The sequence below is a fragment of the Dama dama genome, chromosome 10 (genome assembly GCF_033118175.1).
Source record: "Dama dama isolate Ldn47 chromosome 10, ASM3311817v1, whole genome shotgun sequence".
NCBI lineage: Eukaryota > Metazoa > Chordata > Mammalia > Artiodactyla > Cervidae > Dama > Dama dama.
This window is the reverse complement of record NC_083690.1, coordinates 7,299,420-7,323,151: the sequence shown is the minus strand read 5'-3', so window position 1 is coordinate 7,323,151 and position 23,732 is coordinate 7,299,420.

The following is a 23,732-nucleotide window of genomic DNA, read 5'->3' as shown; positions in this document are numbered from 1 at the left end:
GGCACTACAAGGTTTTTGGTTTGTTTTTCTTACAAGACACAATGTCTGAGATTTTTAAAGAGAGCAGCCAGAGAAAATGCTGGAAGTACTACTTTCAGCAGGGATTCTGTGAACATCCCAACAGCATGCTTCTTACATTGCAGGTGACAGTGCTGCCAGGTGAGGGCATTTAAAAGTCTCCTTACTTGGCACCTCAAGCAGACCTGCACTAGTAGCATGCAGATCTAAGAGAACACTGGTGGGCTGACTGATGTCTCCGAAAGCTGCGACGACGAGGGCATGTCTGCAGAGCTGTAGAGCTCCACGCGATGGAATCAGATTTGAGTTTGCACACACGACACACCTGCTGGAGTCTGCCACGTACTCCGAGAAGACGGCCAGGAGACAGAATCCCACTGGCTAGACATCAACGTTTGAGTTATTGTGTTTAATAAAAACTCACAGGCACTTCTAGTCCAGTGAGCACACATGACATCTAGAATATATTCACCAATACTTCTTTGTTCTACCCTGTGCACATTTGACATCATGGTAAGCCCAAAGTATGAGCTCGATGAAACTGATAAGGGTTAAGGTTTAAGAAGACGACAGTGGTACCACTGTGTAATATCTGTATGAAGTCTGGGAAACATGTTGTATCATTACCCCCATCAAACTTTCTTTTTCCTTTTTTAAAATATGCTTTAGACACTCTAGGTCATTTGCATTTCACTTCCTTCTACTTAACTTCGGTTTAATTTCTTGTATTTCCCTATGGTCATAAATGATTATTTGAAACTTTTAAAAATTCTAATATGGATGCTTAATGGTATAAATTCTCCCTAAATACTTTTTAGAGACAGTACACAAAATTTTATCTGCTGTGTGTTCATTTTCATTCAGGTCAATTTCTCTTTTGGCTTCTCTTAAATGCCTCTTTAATCCATGAATTATTTATAAGTGAGCTGATTAGTTACCAAATATTTGGAGTTTTCCTGTTATCTTTCTGTCAGTTATTTCCAGTTTGACTCTGTTGTGATCAAGGACCATAGTCTATGATTTTTTTTAACTCTTTTAAATTTATTGACTTTTTGTTTTGTCTTTTTGTTAGTCTCTTTGTTTTGTTTTTAAATAGCCCAGTCTACTAAAATAACGTCTCTTTTGCTTTTGAGGTAAACAGTTTTATAGTTGCTAACCAGAACAAGTGGATTTATAGTGTTGTTCAAATCGTCTACATATTTAATGAGGTTTTGTGGCTCTTTATTCTATCAGTTATTGAGACAGTAGTACTGAAATCTCTAGCCATTTCTCTCTGCTTTTACACCTATTTTAGTTTTATTTATTTTGAAGTTCTATTGTGAGGTGTATAAACATTTAAGACTGTCATGCTGCCTTGGTTAATTGACCATTTTTCATCATGTAACAACCTTCTTTATTCCCTAGCAGTGTTCTCTTTTTTTTTTTTTAATCTAGCATCTTGAGATCAACAAAGCTACTCCAGTTTTCTTTAGAGGAGTGTAATCATGGCTTATCTCTTTTCATTTTTATTGTTAAGTTGTGTCTTTATGTTTAAAGTATGTTTCTTGTAGAGAGTCTATAAATGGGTCTTGTCTTTTTTATACATTCTGACAATCTCTGCCTCTTAACTGGGCATATTTAGATCATTTGTATTTAATGTGATTATTGATATATTTACATTTAAATCTATAATCTACCTGTCTCATCTGTTGTTTGTTCCCTTTTCCCTCGTTTTGTCTACTTTTAGATTACCTATGTGATTTCATTTTATCTCCTGTTAGCTTTAACTGTCAAGCTTGTTAGCTTGAACCGTATTCTGTCCTAGTAATGGATGATTTAGGGTACTTTTGAAGTGATACCTTTATAATCTTTTGTTTTGAAATAGAAAGACAGATAGTTGCAAAGATAATGCAGAAGGTCCTCTACCCTCTTCATCTAGTCAGTAATACTGATGATTCATTGACTACATCTTACAGTATAATATACATAATAGCATAACCAGACATTGACATTGATGTGTCTGTGTAGTATATACCATTTAACCACATGTGTAGATCTGTGTAACCACTACCACAATCAAGATTCCCTCTTGCTACTCCTTTAAGTCACAGCCATCTCCTTTTCTTCCACAAATCCTGAACTCTTGGAAACCACTATTTTTTAATCAACAAAATCCTATGAAAATTGTGCGCAGGTTGGTTTCTTTTCATTATTATTGTTTTTGTTTGGTTTTGGATTTAAGTTTTCATTGCTCTGGGGTAAGTCACTAGAAGTGTGATTGCTGGTTCATATGGTGAGTGTACATTTTCTTTGAAAAACTACCAAACTATATTCCAGAAGGGTTGTGACATCTTATACTCCCGTCAGCAATGTACGAAAGACCCAGTTTCTCTGGATTCTTGTCAGCACTTGGTATTGTCCCTGTTTCTATTTTGCATTTTCTAATATGCATGTCTGATAGCTCATGTTCTCAGTCTGTATTTCCTTAATGGCTAGTGATGCTGAATATCTTCTCACATCTATGTGTCCTCTTCAGTAAAGTGTCTATTCAAGTCTTGTCCATTTTCTAATTGGATGTGTTTTATCTGTAGCCTTTGAGACTTTTCAAAATATATTTTCAATACTAGATTGTATCAGATTTCTATTTTGCAAATATTGTAGCTTGCCTTCCCAATATCTTAATCACAGAACAAAAGCTTTTAATTTTAATTAAGTCTAGTTTATTTATTTATTTTTTAATTTTCTGGATAGTCCTTTTGCTATCACATCACCAAGCTCAATTCTAAAGATTTTCTCCTACGTTACTGTCTAAAAGTTTTATGGTTTTGCATTTAACATCTAATCAATGATCCATTTCGAGTTAATTTTTAAGAGATGTGTGAGGGGTAGACCAAGATTTCTTTTTTTTGTTTGTTTGTTTTTTCTCTTTCTGACCTATGTATGCTTGGATATCCAACAGTTCTAGCGCCCTTAGTTGAAAAGACTATCCTTTCCCCCACTTATTTGCTTTTAGACAATTGCAAAAAATCATGGGTCATTCATGTATTAAAGTTATTTCTATGTTGTCTGCTCTGATGATTCTTCTGTGTCTATCCCTCAGAATATACCACACTGTAAAGATTACTGAAACAACGTAAGTCTTGAAACTGGGTGGACTGATTTCTCTCACCTTATTCTTTGTTTTCAAAATTGTTTTGGCAATTCTATTTTTTCTGCCTAGCCATATGCATTTTAGAATAACCTTGTCTATATCTATAAAAAAGTCTTGCTGGGATTTTGATAGGAACTGTGTTAAACCTCTATATCAATTCAGGGAGAACCAGCATCTTTATTATGCTGAGTCTTTCAATCCATGAATACAGCATTTTTCTCCACTTATCTAGATCTTTTCTTTTTCTCATCAGCATTTGGAAGTTTTCAGCATACAACTCCTGTATGTATCTTGCTATACATACTCCTAACTTTTTTCATTTGTTTGTTTTAATCTTGTATTCTGTGATTTTGCTGACCACAAAGTGGTCTTTCTTGGTAGATTCCTTGGGATTTTCTATACAGACAATTATGTCATCTATAAAGAGGGATAGTCTTCTTTCTTCATGTATAATCTGCATGTCTTTTATTCCCATCTCTTACCCTTTTGTGCTAGCTGAAACTCCCATAAGAGCTTGAATAACAGAGGTGTCTTCTTCCCCATCTCAGGGGAAAAAATAATCCAGCCTTTCACCTTTATACACAAAATTAGCTAGATGTTTTCTGCCTATATTCTTTATCATGTTAAGGAAACTGTCCCCCACTGTTAAGTTTTCTGAGAGTTCTGAGTGGTCTCCAAGTTTGTCAAATGCTTTTTTTGGCATCAACTGTCATGATCACAAGAGTGTCCCTCTTTAGCCTATCAGCATGATGGATTACGCTGATTGAATTTTGAATACTGAACCAGTGTGGCATTCCTGTAAAGGTATAATTGTTTTATATATTGCTGAGTACTATTTACAAATTTTTGTCAAGTGTGTTACATCCATATTCATGAGGACTATCAATCTGCAGTGAGTTTTCTCTTTTCGTTTTATACAGTGTTTGGTTTTGGTGTCAGGGCATAATGCTTTCATAAAATAAATTTGGATATGTTCCATTCTCTTCTCTTTTCTGGAAGATACTGTGTAGAATTGGTGTTAATTGTTCTTTAAACATTGGTAGAATTCTCCAGTGAAACCATCTGAACCTTGTGGGAAAGTCTTAAAATTACGAATTCAATTTTCTTAGCAGTTATAGGGTTATTTGAATCATTTCTTTCCTATTGGGTGAATTGTGATAGCATGTACTTTGCAAGGAATTGGCCTACTTTATCTGAGTTGTCAACTGTATGTGCATAGAGTTGTTAACAGTATTCTTTTATTATCCATTTTAATGTTTGCTGGGTCAATAGCAATATCCCATTTCATTCCTGATGTTGGTAATTATTGCCCTCTTTCTTTCTTTTTTTTTCCTCTCTGTTACTCTTGCTAGAAGCTTGCAATTTAAAAAAAAATATTTTTCGAGAACCAGCTTTTCTCTATTGTTTTTCTGTTATCAAATCCATGACTTATGCTCCCATCTTATTTCCTGTTCCATTTGTGCTTGCTTGGGGAGGGGGTATATAGTTTTTCTTTCTCTGTTTTCTTGAAGTGGGAGCTTATTTATTGGTTTTAGACTCCCCCCGTTGTTTTTTGAAAGTATTTACTACTATGCATTTCCCTCCCCATTGCTGCTTTAGCTGTCTCACAAGTTTTAATAGCCTATATGTTTGTTTTCATTAAGAATAATGTGTTTATTTGTTTGTTTGTTTTTAATTATCTTGAGGCTTCTTTAACCTATGGATTACCTAGAATTTTACAGTTTAGTTTCCAACTGTTAGGAGATTTTCCTGTTATCTTTATGTTCAGGACATGCTTTGTCTTGATATATGGCCTGGGGGCTCCTAAGAAGAGTGTATTTTGTGCTGTTTGAATGTGGCGTTACCTACAGATGTTGGTTGCATCCTGTCAGCTGATGGTGTTGAGTTTTCTGTTCTTGTTGATATACGATCTAGTTGTTCTTCAATTGTTGAAAGAAGGATGTTTAAGCCTCCGATTATAAGTATGAAATCTGCCATACATTTTTTTTTTGGTTCTATCCATTTTTTATTTAAATTTAACAGCTCTTTTGTTTGGTAGATAAAAATACGAATCCTGTAAATTATCTCCTGGGTTTGACTCTCCTCTCTAGCACACCGTCCTAAGGATGATAGGTACCTTGGTTCCTGGACAAACAGACGCGTGTGTGTGTGTATGTGTGTGTGTGCACACGTGCATGCGCATACATATGGCCACACTGGCTGAGATGCCATATCTTAGATCCCCAACCAGGGAATGAACCCATGCCCTAGGCAGTGGAAGCATGGAGCATTAAGCACTGGACTTCCAGCAAAGTCTCCTGGACAAACAGGTCTGACCCCTCAGTACAGACAGTCCACCAGCCTTCCCTGGGTTCTCCCTCCCTCTGCATGGAAGCTCCCTTAAGCCAGTGAGCTAGGGCAACTGTTCCCCAGCTCCCAAAGGTCACTCTCTGTCACTGTTGGGAATACAGCACCAAGAACTGAACACCCTCTCCTCCCATCCATTTGTTGAAACTCAATTCCTGTTGTGATGGTTTTTGGAGGTGGTGCCTTTGGGAGGTGATTGTCATGAGGGTGAAGTCCCCCAGAATGGGGTTCCTCATGCTCTATTATAAGAGGCCTCAAAGAGCTCCCCAACCTCTTCTACCATGTGAGGACACAACGAAAGGATAGCCCTCTATGAACCATGAACTGGACTCTCACCAGACACTAAACCTGCCAATCTTAATCTTGGATTTCCCAACCTCTCCAACTGTGATAAATAAATTGCAGTTTGTTTATAAGCCACCTAGTCTGTGGTATACATTTTTTATACCAGCACAAATGGACTAAGACATATGTTGTCATGCAAACCAGCATTACATGTGTTTTGTCCTTTATACAGTCATTTAAGCTGACAGATTAAATCTGGTACCTGTTTTTCCATCTTGGCCAGAACTAGAACTCTCCAACCTCTTTTTCTGTTGCTATTTTCCATCGTAGAGACACATTATCATGTATATGGCAACAGTTGGCATTTATTTAATACTCTGCTCTGCAAAAGGCACTCTGCTAAGGAATGTTCACTCATTAGCCTATCTAATAAATATTTTGAAGGCCTCATAGCTTCTGCCATCATTAAAAAATACAGTTCAAGCATTTTGTTTTAAAAAGAAGTATTTTGTTGTTGTTCAGTTGCCAAGTTGTGTCTGACTCTTTGCAACCCCATGGACTGCAGGCTTCCTTGTTCCTCGCCATCTCCCAAAGTTGGCCCAAGTTCACATCCACTGAATCTGTGATGGTATCCACTCATCTCATCCTCTGAAAAAGTCCACAATATCCTAAATGAAAGGGGTTACTAACTAAAATATAAACACCCTTGATATGTCTCTGTTTAGTAAATGGGTTCTTATATTCCACACTTTATTTGTGTACCTGGACACAAAACCAACATAAGGCTTCAGAACATTTGGGGGAAAGAAACCAGCCCATCTAGAATCTGCTTAACATTCTTCACTCTTCTGAACTAAATTTCTTTGCTCAGCCCTCACATCAAATAAGCCTCAGGTGAGACAGTGCATCTCAGAAGCAGAGTTCAGTTTGAAACTGGAGCTCAGTAGGAATGAGCACTAGAAAGCTGAGAGGCCACCAGATGGTAGCTTTCTAGCCAGCAGGGCAGGACAAAAAAAAAACAAACATGGTTATTCTTCCCACTTTCAAGTATTTGCATTTTGGTTCAATACAGTGATACACGCTTGCACGCATGCCCAAGATTTATTCTTCCCAATTAACAACAGATCATCCTGGTTAAGTTTTAGACTTCTAAAAAGAAGTAATAACGAATAAGGGCAGCGCAAATCACAACCGGACTTTTGCAGGAAATATGTGAGGAGATGCAAAACTGTTATAATTCCTTACCTATACAAATTATACTGGGGACCTCCCTGGTGGTCCAGTGGTTAAGAATCTACCTTGCAATGCAGGGGACATGGGTTCCATTCCTGGTTGGGGAACTAAGATGCCACCTGCCGCAGAGCAGCTAAGCCCATGTGCCCTGCAACTACTGAGTCTGCGTTCTCTGGAGCGTGGGCACCGCAACGAGAGACCCTGTGTGATGAAAGATCTTGCGTGATGCAACGAAGATCTGCGTGCCACAATGGAGACCTGATGCAGTCAAAACAGACAAACAGACAAATTATATCTCCTTATCATTTGCTGTTGCTGAGTCGCTCAGTCGTGTCCGACTCTTAGTGACCCCATGGACTGCAGCATGCCAGGCTTCCCTGTCCATCACCAACCCCAATATAGCTTTGCCTCTCTGGCTTCCTTTGCTGCAAAACTTCATGAAGGGAAGACCACAAGTGTCTTATGTGCTGCTGATTCCTCAGTGCCTACTACATGTCTGACACATTGTAGATGCTCAATGAACACTGTCTAAAGGAGATTCACCGCTTTCAGAAAGTCTCCAGGTCAGGGATATGTGGCAGGGACAGGACTTAGAGCTGTTACTGCTCCAAGCGGCAACTAGGACAAGACATCACCAATCAATCACAGTACCCCTCCCTGTTCAATCTATCTACTCTCAGGCTCTGAATCCACTGCTTCAGACTCCAGGTCGCTCACTTGCTCGATCCCCACCCCTCTCTTTCCAATGTACCCACATTTAGAATCCAGGGTATGAATAAATCATTTCACACATGGTCTGAGAAGGCAGAGTAAAACAGAGACCTAATATAAATAACAACCTCTCCTTCTAAACTGCTCTTTTCTGTGTTAACAGCACAGGAGTGAGCTATACTTGGATATGCCCCCAGTTCATGGCTAAAAGAATTAAAAGCAGCAAAAGGGAAATCTTAGATGGGTCAGAAAATATTTGGATAATCATGTTGATGTGTCCCCAACCCTTTTCAATAAACAAATTAATCTAACTGAGCAGATCAACTAGGGAAATAAAATGCAATTATTCCAAAAGCAAAAGCAAAAAAACCAAAATCCTTTCACTGTTCAACCATCTGCTTATTCCAAGTGGTCACCAGAGGAGGGCCTCTGAATTATGAAACTAATGGTCCAGTTGTAGAATACATCTCCTCAGATTTCTGTTCAGCACAGTGGGAGAGGACCCCCACTCTGGCTCACCACCCCTCCCCCCGCCCCAACCCCATGTCTCTTGGAGTGGGGAGTTTCTCATAGTTTCTCCTTTACTGGAGTTTCTCATACCCAGCCTTGAGTGCCTGGGGAAAGTGAACTCCAAAGGGGTGGCTGTTGTTGTTCAGTTGTTAAGTCATGTGCAACTATTGTGACCCTGTGGACTGCAGCACATCAGCCTTCCCTGTCCCTCACTATCTCCCAGAGTTTGTTCAAACACATTGAGTCAGTGATGCCAGCCAACCGTCTCATCCTCTTTTCTCCACTTCTCCTCCTGCCCTCAATCTTTCCCAGCATCAGGGTCTTTTCCAGTGAGTCGGCTCTTTGTATCAGGTAGCCAAAGTATTGGAGCTTCAGCTTCAGCATCAGTCCTTCCAAGGACTTGTCAGGGTTGATTTCCTTTAGGATTGACTGGTTTGATCTTCTTAACGTCCAAAGGACTCTCAAGAGTCTTCTCCAACACTACAGTTTGAAAGTATCAATTCTTCAGCACTCAGCCTTCTTTATGGTCCAACTCTCACATCTGTACATGACTACTGGAAAAACCATAGCTTTGACAATACGGACTTTTGTTGGCAAAGTGATGTCTCTGCTTTCTAATAGACTGTCTAGGTTTGTCATAGCTTTTCTTCCAAGGAGCAAGTTTCTTTTAATTTCATGGCTGCAGGCACCGTCTGCAGTGATTTTTGAGTCCAAGAAAATAAAATCTGTCACTGTTTCCCCATCTATTTGCCATGAAGTGATGGGACCAGATGGCATGATCTTAGTTTTTTGAATGTTGAGTTTTAAGTCGGCTTTTTCCACTCTCCTCTTTCACCCTCATCAAGAGCCTAGTCATAGGCGTAAGACATAATTAACAGCAAACAGGGCCTACCACTCAGAGAGCTCTGAATAAATTCTGGTGAGTAATATCTAATTTCTGAAGGCTTACTCTCTGCCAAGTGCATTCAAGGTTATCTATCTAAAATTTTCCAATCCTAAAAACAGGCCTTGAATAATAGATACGATTTCCCTAATTGACAGGATTGAATAACTAAGTTCAGAGCTTAAGGAACTCCTCTAGACCACCCTATTGATGAATGGCTGAGTTGGGATTAGAACTCTGGTTTATTTAACTTCCAAGCCCACACTCTATTCACTAAACCACATGCATCTTGTCCCATAAAATTGGAGACCGTGTGCATTATTGATCACATATAGCAATATATCACCAATTTTATTTTTAAGACACTTTTTTCACAACATTTACAAGGCATCAAAAACTTTTGGGAAATTACTCTTTTTTATGTTGCACCTGTTTCATTTTATAGATCTAGATTTTGTAAGATACCCTTTCCACATTTTTAAGTGAAATTTATGTGGTCCCTGTTGGGGAGAAAAGGAAGGGAAAGGAAAGTAGGAAATCAGATGTTTAGTGCTACATGTAGAAACCTCCTTTGCAAAGAATATCCTTGTAGAGAGAGATGAAGAGTTACCCCAGAAGAAAGAAGATCTGGTAAGAGTGACATCATCCCAGGTATTTTAGGAGAGCCATTAAGAAAGCAATCTTCTGATTGACATGGACCCAAAACCCAGTTGGTCCACTTACACTCTAGGGCAATTTAAATAACTTACTTAACTTCCTGCACCAAGGCCCTATTTCCTAATGTGGGGATATTAATACCTTCACCCCCAGGTTTATTGAGAGGATCAAATGAGATAATCCGTGTCAAGGATTTCGCAAATTTGAGCTGTTATGATCAATGATTAGCAATCTTGTGAATTCAAAACTCAGCCCTGAGGATATTACTTTCTTTTTGAACAAAACAAATACATCTATACAAACCCTTCAGTGCTCAGTGTTCAACAAAGGGCATTTACAGACATTCAATGAGAGTTGAACGGACGGGTCAGACTTCACACAACTGCCAAGCTCACAGATGTGGGCCAGGATCCAAAGCAAAAAAAAAAAAAAAAGAAGAAGATTATAAATAAAGCTGTTGAACTCTGTGTAATTCAGGCAGAAGTCTGTGCAAGCTGGTAAGAAGACTGGAACTTCACATTCAGGCAGACTGTGTGGAAGTGCTTTAAGACATCCATGGCAAAAAGAAGCACACACATGTGCTACACCCCTAATGATGCCAGGACTGAGTCTTGAGTCCCCCAAACTCTCGGAGGGATTCTGCTTTTATCGTGACCCTTCAGGCAGACAAGGATACTATCCACACTATTTAACCAGCACTCCCCCTGGACAGCATGCACCCACTCATCAGAATGCATTCTGACCATCATCAGCTCTGCAGTGAGGACCTCCTCTTCTGTCTATCAGCAAGTCATCACGATGGGATTAGAAACCAGCTCTGTCAGATTCCCGAGTTCAGGGTTTGCTCATTTGTTGGAGGGAGGGGCTGTTTTTTTAAAAGACTTTACTTGGGGAGCAGTTTCAGATTCATAGCAAAATTCAGAGGAATATACAGAAATTTCCTAGTCACTACTGCCTCCCCATACATAACCTCCCCCACTATGAACATCCTCCACTTAATGGGCACATTTGTTACAACTGATGTACCTATGCTGAACATCATACCCCACAAAGCCTACAGTTTTCATTAGGATTCATGCTAGGTGTTACATATTTGATGTGTTTGGACACATGTATAAAAACATGTATCCATCACTATAGTATCATACAGGATATTTTCACTGTCTTAAAAGAGCTCAGGTTTTTAACCACTGTGGTCTATAATCATGAATTATGTGTGTGTGCTAAGTCACTTTAGTCGTGTCCAATTCTTTGCAACCCTATGAACTGTAGCCTGCCAGGCCCCCCTGTCCATGGGGGTTCTCCAGGCATGAATACTGGAGTGGGTTGCCATGCTCTCCTCCAGGGGATCTGCCCGACCCAGGGGTTGAACCCGTGACTCTTATGTCTCCTGCATTAGCAGGCAGGTTCTTTACCACTAGCACCATCTGGGAAGCCCTCCAAATTAATCTCTAGACCTTATACTTAGAGATTCTGATTCAGGAAAACAGACTAGGGACTGGGCATCTTGACAAAGTTCAATCATGTTTCTGATCCTCAGCCAGGTATGAGAAACATCCAATAAATGACTAAAGTGTCTTTCATCTCTAGAATTCCATAATCCACTTAAAAGTCAATCTGGTCTCAGTGTCTCTAACCATGATTCTGAAAATAGCATGGAGCTCCAGGAGACTGGCATTCCATATAAAAGTCCTTATTACTCATTAGTGAAAATCTGCCACAAAATGACCAGTCTCCTTGGTAACCAATGACATCATCATGTGTGTGTGTGTGTGTGTGTGTGTGTGTGTGTGTGTGCGTGCACGTGCACATTAGTTGCTCAGTCATGTCCAACGCTTTTGCAACCCCATGGACTGTAGCCCATCGTGCTCCTCTGTCCATGGGAATCTCCAGGCAAGAATACTGGAGTGGGTTGCCATTTCTGTCTCCAGGGGATCTTCCCGACCAAGGGATTGGATCCAGTCTCCCACACTGCAGGTGGATTCTTTACCATAGGAACCACCAGGGAAGCCAAACAGCATCATTATCATCCTTCAATTCAACCCCCTTTTCAGGACTGTATAGACGGCCTGCATACTTACTGCTTACTGTCTATATTTCATGGCCCCTAGTGAACACAAGGGAGAACAAATGGATACACTTAACCCGCTGTTCCCCCATCTTCAGTGACTGCACTGGTGAACAATTCTGCGTCTTCCCAATAAATCCTTCATATCTTCTCAGACTTTGTTCTGATGCCCTCCTCCTCTCCAGATAGATAAAGAGTTATAATTACTCTAGGCTTCTTTCAGGGAAACAAATACTCAAATCAAAACAAGGAGGGATCGCCAAGGCAGGAAACTATCTTTTTAACATACAGCCCAGGCATTTCTAAAGAGCATCAAGATTATCTCCATGGTTATTTCCAAACCCTCCAAATTATTTCCTGGAGGAACATGCTAAAGAAGCTGAAACACCTGTCAGCACGTTAAGACCCGAGGTTCTGATAAGCTATTCCCTCTTCTTAAAGTGAGGCATTCCATGCACACTTTAGGAAGACACATCATGGGGCCAGTCTCTCTTCTGAACAGCTGTTTCCCAAAGCTCGTTTGTCCTACAGGTATCCGCACTTAACTGTGAGAAGGATCGCTTCTTCCCAGAGGTAGAGACAACCTGACCTAAGTTAACACAGGAGATGACTTCACAGCCCAAAGTGTGAATAGGCAGAATCTTGCTTTCACACAAATTCCTACCTTCAAACAAACAAATCTGTGATCATGAATTCATCCTTCGGTTTCTGCTGGGGATTCACTCCGAGATCCTCAGAGATCCCACAGTCTGGGGATACTCAAGTCTGTTACATAAAATGGCACAGTATCTGCATACAACCTCAGCACAGCCTCCTGTCTCCTTTAAATCTCTGTGTGTTAGCTTTCAGTCATGTCCAACTCTTTGCGATCCCATGGACTGCAGCTCACCAGCTTCCTCTGTCCATAGAATTCTCCAGGCAAGAACACTGGAGTTGGTTGCCATTCCAGTCTCCAGGGGATCTTCCTGACCCAGAGATCCAACCTGGGTCTCCCACTTTGCAGGCAGATTCTTTACCATCTGAGCCACCACAGAAGCCCTTTAAATCATCTCTAGGTTACTTATAATATCAAATACAATGAAAATGGTATGTAAATAGTTGCAAGCACAAAGAAAATGCTATGTAAAGGGTTGCTGGTATGCAACAAATTAAAATTTTATTTTTTGGAACTTTCTGGAATTTTTCTTCAAATATTTTCAATTTGTAGTTGATTGAATCCATGGAAGTAAAATCCATAGATCTGTGCTCTGTGCTCAGTCACTCAGACATATCCAACTCTTTGCGACCCCACGAACAGTCACCCGCTAGGTTCTTCTGTCCATGAGGATTTTCCAGGCCAGAATACTGGAGTGGGTCACCATGTCCCCAGGGGATCTTTCCCAGTCAGGGATCAAACTCAGGTCTCCCATATTGCAGGCGGAGTCTTCACCGTCTGAGCCACCAGGGAAACCCAAGAATACTGGAGTGGGTAGCCTATCCTTTCTCCATGGGATCGTCCCAACCCAGGAATAGAACCGGAGTCTCCTGCATTGCAGGTGGATTCTTTCCCAGCTGAGCTACAGAAGAGGAAGACCAAAATCCATGGATACAGAAGGCTAATAGTATTAAGGTTTACAGGTCTTAACCTAGAATAGAATGAAGTAAACGCTGTAGCCAGTCAGAAACCCTTCAGTAACAAATCACACTGTAGGGTTTTGATAACATTCCTAGAGGCAGAAATATTAGGCTGTCCAGGCAGCTATACATAGACTGTATCTTTGTTATTTTGGTCTATTATCAGCAGGGAAGCCTGGCATGCCACAGTCCATGAGGTCACAGAGTTAGACACCACTAAGTAACTGAACTGATCAGCATTTTTACATTTTCTAGTAGATTTGTTTGAAGGTTTTGGGAGACCACCATGCTCATCTTGTCAGCCACCAGAACATCTGCAGGACTGTAGAACAAGGCAGGCACTTGATAAGCAATTTTTGGATAAATGAGTGAAACAGTGAGTGAATGAATTAGACTAGCCATGCTTGTTACTCCAGGCTGAATATTAGAATCAATCTGGAAGCTTTAAAAAACAAAACAAACAAACAAACAAAAAAAACCCAGGAGATCAAAACAGTCATTGGAAGGACTGATGCTGAAGCTGAAGCTCCAATACTTTGGTCACCTGATGTAAAGAACTGACTCACTGGAAAAGACCCTGATACTGGGAAAGATTGAAGGCAGAAGGAGAAGGGGACAGCAGAGGATGAGATGGTTGGATGGCATCACCGACTCAAAGGACATGAGTTTGAGCAAGCTCCGGGAGTTGGGGATGAACAGGAAAGGCTGGTGTGCTACAGTCCATGGGGTTGCAAAGAGTCAGACACGGCTGAGCTGAGCTGAAAACAGACAGACAAACAAACAAAACCCTGATGCTCAGACCCCAATGTTAGAGAAACCAAGTCAGAGTCTCTCGAGCTTGGAGACCCCTTACCTCCCTCCCTACTTCTCTCTGTCTGAAATATATAATAGTATGTACTGTGTAATGGTGGCTGAGAAAGAACAGATGAGAATAATCATATCTTTAAAACTAAGATTCTTAGTTTAGTATTGAATATTTCCATTGAAATATCACATCTGAGGCCATGAGAATATCTGAAAAACAGGATCAAATGAATTATTTAAAGACATCCCCATATGCTTTGTTGACTGCGTTAAATGAAATGAATGCTAGTAAAAGAAACACCACTTTGACTAAGTGTGTGTGTGTGTACATACATAGATACAGGTAGACAGATACACATACATGTCCATATATACATGTACAGCACTAACTAAAAATTCATCAGTTCTTCTTCACTGTTTTGAATGGAACATGAATTAGATTAACTATCCCGATTATGCAGAGAAATTTAGCTTAATGACCTACAATTACTTTAATGGCTTTGAAATTCAGAAGGTAAGAAGACATGGTGCTTCTTCCATTGAGCATTAAATATAAAATGCCTCTGATTGACTGTCATGAAAACCCAATTTTATTGCTATTTGAATTATTCAGAATCAATATCCGGCATTAGCCAACATGGGGAAGCTCAAATATAAGGCAGCTTTGGAAAGAAGGTTTGCCTATACTGAGTAATTGCGCTTTGTGTGGAAGATAATGAGCTGTTTGCTGCATGTCACCACTTCAGATGCATCGAGAATTAACAACTTTATCTTCCCTTTATATTATGTAATAAAAGGGATTACTTCATAGAGATGAACAATTTTCAAGGTTATGAAACATTCAAAATACAGTTGGGCTCAAGGAAACTCGCCTCCTGTATAAGGAGAGAGAGACGTTTTTAACTGTTTACACAAGAGAGAAATTTGCTAAAGTTATGTTTTCAGTTATTTGATGAGTAAACTGCAACCCTGTATTTCCCCAAGCTGAAAATTGCTTACAGGCAAAAATACAACGCCAGAGTCGTCTTGTAGAAGCTCAACTTCAGATGTGACTGTTAGAAGTGGTGCTGCTTGAAGAAATTTGCCAGAAAGCAGAATGAAAAAGTTAGGGAACAATAGTTTAAAAAAAAAAGAATAAACAGATAGTGTCAGATTGTCGCATCTTTACAATGCAGCTGGCCCTCTGCTAAGAACCCAACTGTGTTATTTCACAGAAGCATCAGGACAAACTCATGAAGGCCAAACTAGTATGATCTCCCCATTTTCCAGATGGGGAAGGTAAAGGGACCTGAGAGAATTTTCTTCTGTCTCTAAGTGCATGAGAGCTATAGCTCAGATTCCAAAAGAGACTGTATGATTTCATAGAGAAATAATGAAATCCTATATTCTAAGAAGACCCTGACACTGGGAAAGATGGAAGGCAGAAGAAGGGCAAGGCAGAGGATGAGATGGCCAGATGGCATCATCGACTCAGTGGACATGAACTTGGGCAAACTCCGGGAAAGAGTGAGGGCTGGGGAGGCCTGGCGTGCTGCAGTCCATGGGGTCACAAAGAGGTGGACGTGGCTTAGAGACCGAAGAAAAATATTCTAGGAATTATCTTGCTCACATGATATAAGATGAGGAACAGAGAAATGAAGTAACACGCAAAGGAAAACATGAAAGACTTAATCGCCTTTCAAGGCAGAAGTCGGATGGGTCCTACTGAAATCAATAAGGCACTTTGGGGAGGTGTTACGTGTGTTAATCTTTGTGTTAAGCAGCTGGGCATCTGTAAGTGGGCCCATTCCTCAGTCCCACCTCTAGGAAGGAGGAGCTAAGGTACCCCAGCCCCAATTCACACTGAAACTCTGTGTAGCTGCTGAACTCCACTCAAACAGGTCTCCCAAGAGCTGTTTATACTGTTTCCTCTCCTCTCATTAAAGTCCTGGCTCAGGCTAATAAATCAGTGTACAATTTGTGTATAATCTAATTTTTGCCTTGTGCTTCATCTGGTGTAGGTGGGAGCAGGGGGAAAATGAAAAAAAGCAACAACTGGAAAATGAAGACTAATGAGAACTTGGATCCTTAAGAAAATATCCTTTAGAGATGCCCAGTTGGAGGTTGTTGGGGAAAAAGAAAAAATAAAAACAGGCAAAAAATGAGTGTGACCTCTTCCTTCTGTGAAACTGTGACTTGTGAGGGTGCATCTAAACCCCTACATCCATATAGCCAGGTACGTGGAAGTCATGAGGAGTCTTCCGTGTCTGCAATCACTTCTCTGGGTCTGCACTGCCTCGCTCCCTGGCTGGGTAGCACACTGGCTGTGTCATCAGGAGGTTAGAGCTGGGTCCTGGCCGCGTCTTCTGTTTTCCTTCCCAGATGCTTATAGCGCAGCCAATAATAATTCCCAAACCACCCCCAAGTCATCCCACAGAGAACACTCGGCGTGCCTAAAAACTAGCCAGATATATTAGGTACCCGGGTAAGGAACACAGCAATTACATAAGCTGATGGTATTCAAAGACACAAGTGGAAGGAGGAAGGAGCCACAGAAAAAGAAGAGTGTGTTTGCACACTGAGGGTTTCAGTTCCAACATTCCTTGCTAACTTGGTCTTCGGGCGGGCACGCGTGGTTGAATTCATTACGTTTGCTGAAGCAGTGGAAGATTACAAGGACGGTAGCTGTTTACTTTAAAGGCATCCTTCTCTCCTCTCGTTTTTTACCGGGACCTGAACACGCCAAAGCATTGCACTGATTTCAGCTCACCTGGTGCCATGTTTGCCATCGCCTACATAGGACTGAAGACAGGTCGGATTTCATCTCATTTACAAAGCCTGGCTTCCTGGGTGGTGCTAGTGGTAAAGAATCTGCTGGTCAGTGTAGGAGATGCAGGAGATGTGGGTTTGATGCCTGGGTGGGGAAGGTCTCCTGGAGGGGGGCATGGCAACCCACTCCAGTATTCTTGCCTGGAGAATCCCATGGACAGAGGAGCCTGGCGGGCTGCAGTCCTTAGGATCAGAAAGAGATGGACACCACTGAAGCGACTTAGCACAAAGTGGGGGGAAAGTTCTCTTCTGCAAGTGCAAGATTTGTTTTTGTCCATTGACAGGAAGCAATTTGGAAGGACTCTTAATTAAAACCTAATGGGGCTATTACATAAAACCAGAGTCACAGTGAAGCTCAAAAATTTCCCTCGATGGGGGAAAAAACGGTCAAGGTCTAGAGAAAAGAGGTGAGCTCTTTCTGTGCACAAAATGCGGATTCAGTTTTAATAACAGTAAAAAGGGAATATACTGCCCCCTCCTGGCTCTAAAGTCCCATTCTATTTAACATCGAACAGCATAATGATGCAGAAGTCAAACTGAACAAATATCAGATCCTCTCTCTTAGCCGAAAAGAGCAAGGTTGATTTGCAATTCTGAAAGGATAATGAAAGGGCCAGTGTTATTATTTAATACAAAAATAGATTTCCTGGTTCTTCTCAAGTGTTTATCATCAGATACAGGGAACAATATCAAACTGAATTACCAAGGATCATCTCTGATAAATCAAATGAAGAACACAGCTGGAAAAAAAAAAAAAAAAGGCAAACTGTGAACAGCCCGATGCTCGAGGAGAGTACAGAGCCTCATAAAATACATTAAAACGATAGACTCTTATTTTTGGATTCCTTTACAGAAGAAAGAGAAATATGCCCTGGATGTGGAGTTTGAGAACTGATGATTCAGCAGAACTCTTACATGTTGACATTGAGGAAAATACCCACTTCTCTCCTATTGCTAAGAGGGCACCATGCATGTCTTCAGCCAAGGGCCAGTGGGGGATCCTCCTGGCTTTCTTTTTTTCCCCTTGGTTTATGCCTGTTTGGTATTCTCTGCTCAGCCATGGAGTGAAGCTGGGAAAATGGAGGGAACCCTCGGGCAGGACACCAGGTCCCTCAGGTTAAGACCTAAAGGTGGTCATGCTGGTTTAGTTGCTAAGCCTTGTCTGACTCTTTGCGACCCCAAGGACCATAGCCTGCCAGGCTACTCTGTCCATGGGATTTCCCAGACAAGAATATGGCCATTGCCATTTCCTTCTCCAGGGGAATCTTTGCAACCCAGGCATCAAACCCACATCTCCTGCATTACAGGTAGATTCTTTACCACTGAGCCACCAGGGAAGCCCTAGACCTAAAGGACGTAGTCAGAAAAATTCATCACCAGCTACTAAAAGCGTTTCTATTTTTTTAAAAAATATCCTCACTTAGGACAAATATATATTTCTCTACGTCATTCTTTGTTCTAAAAATGAAACCATGCCTTTAAAAATATTCACATATGCACATAATAAAATCAAACATAAAGACCACAATATAAAATAGTAAGTGAAACATCCCCTGTCAGTTACCTTCCCCAGAGGAAACCAGTTAATTTGAGGTGCGAAACCTTCCAGAAATGCTATGTATTATAGCATTTGTATTATATGTATATGAGAACACACTCTATCTATAATTGTATTTCTTTTTCCTATTCGAATAGGAACATACTCGATATAACGTTTTGCCCTTCGAATTTTCATTAAGAGTAGTCCTTCTGCATTGCAGGCAGATTCTTTACTATCTGAGTCACCAAGGAAACCCCAAGAACACTGGAGTGGGTAGCCATTCCCTTCTCCAGGGGATCTTCCTGACTTAGGGATTGAACTAGGATCTCCTACACTGCAGGTAGATTCTTTATCATCTGAGCCTCCAGGGAAGCCCCGCTATGTAGCATTTTGCCCTTTGTATCTGTCAAGAGTAGACCTCTGAGATCACTCCATAGCCGCACCTCTAAATTGTTCCCTCTTTGATCCATGGTTGTATAGTGCTGTATTTTATGACCTACACAGTTTCAAGTGGTCCTCACAATGACTTTGTACAGCATGTGCCTGGATCAGGTCATTGTCCAGGTGAGAAACATGAGAAAACTGCTTATCCAAAGCCGCAGAGTACTTAGTGGGGGGAACCAGGATTTAAGCCCCACTTTCATCCACGGTCTTAGTCTACTGGGGCTGCTATAACAAAGATATCAGAAACTGGGTGGTTTAGAAATAACATTTATTTATCATGGTTTCAGAGGCAGGGAATCCAAGATCAAGGCACCAGCAAATCCAGTGTCTGGTGAGGATATGCAGATACTCATCTTTTCCTTGCACCTTACCAGGCAGCTCCGGTGAACTCTCTTTGGTCTTTTTAATAAGAGCACTAATCCCCTTCATGAGGGCTCCACCTTCATGACCTAATCACCTTCCAAAGGCCCCACCTCCTAACCAAAATTAGGACTGGCACTGAAGCTGAGGCTCTAGTACTTGGCCACCTGATGTGAAGAGCCAACTCACTGGAAAAGACCCTGATGCCGGGAAAGAGTGAGGGCAGGAGGAGAAGGTGGTGGCAGAGGATGAGATGTTTAGATAGCATCACTGAGTCAGCAGACATGACTTTGAGCACACTCCAGGAGACGGCGAAGGACAGGGGAGCCTAGAGTGCTGCCGTCCATGGGGTTTCAAAGAGTTGGACACAACTTAGGGACTGAACAGCCTAGTCAGATTGGTGATTAGGTTTCAATGAACACATTTGGGGGGGTATAAACACTTGTGGGGGGATATAAACTCTTGTTTATAGCATTCACTGTATTATACTGCCTTCTTAAATATTAGCTGTTGTTACTACTGTAAGTTTTGCACCAGCATTAAAAACCATGATGAACAGGTTGTAAAAACGGTATGGGTGTCAACATCACCACACTGAGGACACTGTCTATCCCTCCCGGATGTCTATGCATCTCTCAGATCCTTCCTTCTTAGCTCTGATGGGAGCTACTTAGGGGTGACTAATCCAGGGTCAACCTCCAGAACTTGCAGCACCCTTGAGTTGCCTAGAAGCAGAGGATCCCCTTGTCCCCACAAACACGCACTCCAGCCCGCGGGTGGTCAGACCAGGCACAGATGTCTGTGTGCCAAAGCTGCATTTGGGTTCCTTACTGATGAATATTACAGCCAACATACCCATCTGGCCGCCGAGATGAATAATGTAAAAATGAAGATATGCCTACATAATTCATGCAGTATTGATGAATGGGGCCCTCCATTCAGACTGCTCCTACAAATCATTTAATTATGGGCTGTGTGACACCCAGAGAGAAACAGCATTTTAGCCATGTTTAAATGGGTATGGCTTGGAGACGTTCAAGTTCCTAAGAGAGAAATTCAAGAACCCCCCCTCAATTGTTCTGGAGAAATCTGTGGATTCTCATAAACGCCAGACAAACATGGTACTGAATACATGACACGATTCTTTTGGGCAAAATGACATTCAGTTTACCTTCAAGGTAAGGATTTTCTCAATGGTTTATGCAGCTTTCTCCAGGAAGTTGTGGATGGAAGGGAGTAAGAAGATGAAAGATGGCCAGTTATTCTACAAATGGCACACCTCCCAAAGAGATAGCCAAGAAGACATGATCTGACCACCTCAGTCCCATTAGGAAAACTATTATAAACAAAGCAAAACAAAAACAAAACCAGAAAAGAAAATAACCAGGTTTGGCCAGGATGCAGAGAAATGAGAACCTTTGTGCACAGTTGGTAGATGTAAAATGCTGCAGCCACCGTGGAAAGCAATATAGCAGTTCCTCAAAAATAGAAACAGAGTTAGCATCTAATCCAGCATTACCACTTTGGGGAAGAAGCTCACAAAAGTTGAAAGCAATGTCCCAAGGAGGTATTTGTATACCCATGCTCCAAGCTGCCTTATTCCCAGTAGACAAAAAGTCACGGTAACTCAAGTGTCCATTCACGGATGAATGAATAAGCAAAATGTGGACTATACATACAATCGAATATTGGGCTTTTCCCAGGTGGCACTATCTGTAAAGAACCTGCCTGCCAATGCAGGAGACATAAGAGACATAGGTTTGATCCTTAGGCCAGGAAGGTTCTCTGGAGTAGGAAATGGCAAGCCACTCCAGTGTTCTTGTCTGAAGAATCCCACAGACAGAGGAATCTGGAAGGCTACAGTCCATAGGGTCCCAAGAGTTGGATACTACTGAAGCAACTCAAATGTCCATCCATGGATGAATGAATAAACAAAACGTGGACTATACACATAATCGAATATTATCCAGCCCTTAAAAAAGAAGGAAATTGTGAACTAAGCTACAACATGATGAACCTTGAAGATATTACGCTATGTGAAAAAAGCCAGTCACAAAAGGCAAACAACCTGCGTGAATCCACTTATATGAGGTCCCTAGAATTGTCTAACTCATTGAGACAGAGGTAGGAATGGTGGTTGCCAGGGGTTGGGGGACAGGAAATGGGGACTTGCTCTATAATGAGCATACATTTTCAGTTTTGCAAGATGAATAAGTTCTGGAGACTGGTTACACAACAATGTGAATATATTTCATACTATTGAACCGTAGACTTTAAAAAGGTTGGAATAGTATAGATCGCAGTATGTGTATTTTATCACAATTAATTTTTTTTAATTATGTGAAGAGGAGACAAAGCATCCAGCAGAGGACACATTCTGTTATTTATCCTGCACTGGCTCTGCCTGACACTGAGTTAAGAGATCTACATTTGTGATGTCTTTGTAACCCTCATGATACTTATGTCAAATAGGCACAGCCCCATCTTCTCTGGGATCCATCTATGGCTTAGAAACCAGCTAACATCATGATGGGGGTGGAAGCAGTGACAGATTTAATTTTCCTGGGCTCCAAAATCACTGCAATGGTGACTGCAGCCATGAAATTAAAAGATATTTGCTCCTTGGAAGAAAAGCTCTGACAAACCTAGACAGCACATTAAAAAGCAGAGACATCACTTTGCCGACAAAGGTCTGTATAGTCAAAGCTATGGTTTTTCCAGTAGTCATGTATGGATGTGACAGGTGGACCATAAAGAAGGCTGAGCGCCAGAAAATTGATGCTTTTGAACTGTGGTGTTGGAGAAGACTCTTGAGAGTCCCTTGGATAGCAAAGAGATCAAACCAGTCAATCTTAAAGGAAATCAACCCTGAATATTCATTGGAAGGACTGATGCTGAAGCTGAAGCTCCAGTACTTTGACCACCTAATGTGAAGAGCTGACTTTTTGGAAAAGACCCTGATGCTGGAAAAGACTGAAGGAAGGAGGAGAAGGGGGTGATAAGATGGCTAGATAGCATCACTGAGTCAATGGACATGGATTTGAGCAAACTGCTGGAGATAATGGAGGACAGGGAAGCCTGGTGTGCCATGGTCCATAGGATCACAAAGAGTCAGACAAGACTTAACGACTGAACAACAAAAAACATCACAGTGGCAGTCTGTCCAGGTGAAGTAGATGGATCCTGCAAAGAGAACGGCTCAATCACAGTTCTGCCACCCAGCAATAACCTCCATCCTTCAGGAGCACCTACTTCATCAGCAAATAGGGAAACACACGCATGAATGAAACCCAAGTTTCCTACCACTTATATAGGTCCTAGCATAAATGGAGTGCCTCCTGTCTCTTGCTCCAGCCGAAACATCTCTCCTCATTCACCACAAGTGATTTCACGCTTGTTTCTTCACCTTGCCAACCTCTTTCCAGCGTCGAGAGCTTTGCGCTTGCAGTTCATCTGCCCTGGCTCACCCTTTCTTGACTTATCCTTGGTCTCTCCTCCTGCACCCTCAGGTCTCCATTCAAGTGCTACCTCTTCTGAGATGGCTTCATTTTGGAACACGTTGTTCTAAAGATGGGCCTCTCTAACCACCACCAACTATCACACCATCAATTTCTCTCTTGCATCCCTATATAGATTCGTTTATGTAATGTATCAAAACCTGTACTTATCTTGTTCACCTAGGAGTTTACTTTCTATCCCTGATATCTCCCACTGGAATAAACGGAGCTTCCCAGGTGGCACTTGTGGCAAAGAATCTGCCTGCCAACGCAGGATACTTAAGAGACACGGGTTTGATCTCTGTCTCGGGAAGACCCTCCGGAGGAGGGCATGGCAATCCACTCCTGTATTCTTGTCTGGAGAATCCCATGGACAGAGAAGCTTGGCGGGCTATAGTCCATAGGGTCACAAAGAGTGAGTCAGACATGATTGGAGCAGCTTAGCACAGCACACATTGAAACAAAAATAAGGATGGAGGATTCGCCACTTCATACCAGCACTTGGAATAGTTCCAGCATACCTGCTACCTGGAAAGGACAGATAAATAAATATTAGCTGCCATTATAATTTTGTATGGTAACTTTGTTCCAAAGAGACAATGAAAGTGAAGGATTGAGACATCTTGTCATGGAACTCAGCGGTCAGGTTTTCTGCAGAAAACATCCACCCGATGGGTGAGAACTAATCACTGGCTTTGAAAGGAAACAAAGACAGACATTCTCATGCATTCAACTCCAGGACTCCTCTGGGCAGGAGCCACTCTCCCTCTGGGTCAATTGAGGGAACGCCTGAAGAACCCAGTCTTTCCTTTGGGTCCATGTTC